This window comes from Branchiostoma lanceolatum, chromosome 14 (genome assembly GCF_035083965.1).
Source record: "Branchiostoma lanceolatum isolate klBraLanc5 chromosome 14, klBraLanc5.hap2, whole genome shotgun sequence".
NCBI classification, from domain to species: Eukaryota; Metazoa; Chordata; class Leptocardii; order Amphioxiformes; family Branchiostomatidae; genus Branchiostoma; species Branchiostoma lanceolatum.
The window spans coordinates 8,737,197-8,740,723 of NC_089735.1; positions in this window are offsets into that span (position 1 = coordinate 8,737,197).

Here is a 3,527-nt window from a genome sequence, read left to right on the forward strand (position 1 = left end):
CCCAAATCCACCATAATCCTTTAAGTATCTACTTATTCCTTACTAACATTGGTATAGTTGAGTTTTTATCGATCTCAAGAGTATATGCGGAAGACCATTAACCAACGATTCTAAAACATTTGGAGACCAGGAGACGTCGCGAGATTAATTCAGTGCTTCTGGAAAATAATGCATACAGCAAAATTGCGAAAGAAGGTGCATGTCACAGCATTATCATGGGACTATTGCCTTGTTATATTCATGAGATTGGATTGATTTTCTGTGGACGAATATTGGCCAGTACTTGTCAAATTAAATTGGATGACACAAATAGAGGCACGAGGTATAGTACCGACTCAGTCTGCCAGTAGAATTCCCTACCTGTCTTAAAAATGAAAGATTATCAAACCAATATTCAATACCTGGCCCTTCAATTCAAGAAGAATCTGACGAATTACGTGCAGCGTTCTTAAACATCTTTTAATCGACATTGTTTGATAAGACTTCATGCAGCTCGTCAGCTACCCGTATTATTGCTGCAGTCTTCGGAACTTGACCAATAAGTGTTTACGTCCTTATGACCTTTGAAACTGTTTGAAAGTTCATCGGCTTTGCAATGACAAAGATCATCTAGCATTTACTCGACGTTTCTTTGGAGAAGGTGATATTCATAACAAGGCCTTCTACTGTGATATTTGAATTCAGATTGCCACAAAAGTCAGTTATGTGGAATGACTGGGACATATCTCCTACAATTGCTAGCTAGATATAGTTTGTTGAATTGCCTCAGTAATTTGTGGGTATGGCTGCGTCCAAATGCTTTGACAACTTAACCCTCTGCTTTTTTGTGAAGGCATAATAGGCAAACACAACCCATGGTTGCTGACTTTTAAAAAGTTTATACGAGGACACTTAAGCCCGTTTAACACAAGGGCAATTTGTGAAACTCCACCCCCTTTACCAAAGGTCGCCTACACTTTCATCTCGTAATGACATCAGTCGATTTATTGGCCGACGCGATGAAACAATCAATGTAAAATACGAGCACCAACCCACTGTCATCTGATGTCCCGTTATAAATTGCCCTAATATTTCTAGTCGAAATGAGCCGCGACAGTTTGCTCTGATTAATTTTTACGTGTGTGTAAGGCTACCTCAACAAATCCGAGGTAATCCTCTGGTATCAACCCGTCCTTCGCTAACAATGACATAATTGAAATTTTATCGATCCCATGGGCGGTATGGAAAACTACGTGTACCGTGGTCTATATAGGACGGACGTTAAGTAAAGAATGCTTGGTAGCAGTACTGTAAACGGGTCTGCCCCAGGCTGCTGCTGAAAAATGGCCAAGAAAATTTACGATTCAATTTTAGGAATTGGTTGCCGGGTGCAATTTCTGAGATGCAGCATTGATTTCTTTTGGGGCAAAACATGTGACGAAACGTCGATGACCTGTCACCATTGACAAGATTGGATGTCATGCTTACATAACGGACGGCTTCTGTGTATGCCTTTGTGTGTGTGTTTCTGTAGCCATAAAGGGATAGACTCCTGCAGTTCATATCAGGTCATTCACACATTTGTCAACTCTTACCAGAGGTAACACTAATATCTCTCGGAGTATCGTATCGTATCCCTCTGCGATAGTTACGGAAATCTGGCCTACGGCAAACCACAGGATGTAATGTAAACGTAACCGTTCTTTGCTCCCCGACTGCTTTTCAACGTCTACTCAGTTGCATTTAAGAATACTGTGGTTTCATTGACAAGGTTCACCTTGACCGTAACAACGACTTCTTGAGTACTGGCTGCTCGAAAGCACCCTAAATGATCAGCTGAATATTAAAACGAGCTAAATTTCGTGCCAGGGGACATGAGTCGCGTCAGTGGAGGGTTCAAACCAGGAATCGAATGTCAGGACCTTAGTTTATACATGCCTAGACCAGGTCAGATATACCAACTCGTTCATTCTAATACTGCTGAGCGGATTGTACACTGTGTTCCCAGACGTAATGGAATAATTATATTTTCTTTCTTCAGAAAGGACAGTTACATCAACTAGTAGCAAGTGAATGGATCAACCCATATTACCAAGGAGATTTACAAACTTAGGATTGATATCCTAGGGTCTATTACCAAAATCTATTCACGCAGAACACTGCACTAAAGATTTACCGGAATAAACTTTATCGGGACATGTCATCATTTTTGCCACAATCAAAACGATGTTAGTAATTATGATAATAATAATGTTTTTTATTGCTCAGAAATCATCCGTGCAATGGCAGACTTTCTAGTGCTGAATTGGTGCAGGGTTTACAAACACATAATACGCATCGCAGATACGTATTTGCGTACGTCAAAAATTCAATGTAAGATTGTGTATAATTGTTATTATGGGTTACTTTTTGTTCATTAGTTTATCTTATTCCCTTGTTTATGCTATTGAGTCTGTGTATGTTATTCTGTATAAGGCACGCATGTAAAGCAGTGCGTTAAGCACGGAGTGCGCCTACCCTGTATAAAGAAAACAAAAATAGATAAAATAAATAAATAAACATAATGTACGTACTATGAAGTATTTTAATGCGTCGTCTAGCCACCATATTGGAGTCAACTAAACGGATAAGAGGTAGACAGCTCTACAACGTCATTCTTCATGCTCGAATATATGGGCCAATGACCTGGTTACGCAGACTCTATAAAACTCTACAATTAGCAGTCAGTAAAATTTTATAACCTCTCTTCATCACGAACGTAACAAATCACTAGAAGCATTTCCTTGGTCACATTTGGTACATAATTGATTTCAGTTGATGGCAATAGCTTTGGCATTAATGTTATCGAGTTGGTTGAGGTCAAAGGATAGCATGAACGATCGAAGAACGTTGCAACCTAAAGTAGACCATGCATAGTTCAACCGTCGACTGCTACGTTTAATTTAGGATCGCCAAATGTTTACTTCATATTTAAATTCTTCATGAGGTCAGCTCTTCCAATGAATAGCAGATCGAGAGGAGCATTAGACCTTACAAGTCATAATGAAATTTCGGATGTCCAGAAAAATACTTCTAGCTGATAAAAGCATACTTTTTTGTAGGAAATCAATTTCTTGTTTCGACAACAAGTAACAGACCTACGTACCGATACATAGAAAATAAACTACGAAGCTAACATTCTTTGTTTGGAAATACAGTTTAGTTTAATCCCTAACTAAGCCTTTTAACGACTGGTGTAAATATCACAATCGCCTAACTGATCAAGGTGCCACTGATTGCAATAACCGTGTATCCGTCTTAATTCTTTGAAACTGAATCCAAGAGAAATGATTGTGGCCTTTGACATGCATATTTTGCTCCGTACGTACATATCTCCAGGACCAGGACTTCTCTCTGTTAGTACCAGTTAACGTTACATGACACCAGCCCAATTCTTACAGTTTGACATGGACCTGAGAAGATGCAATTAAACTAGATGAAAACATTACAAACAGAGATATATAGAGCATCATGTGACATCAGTTATAACCAGGTCAGTGCCACACATG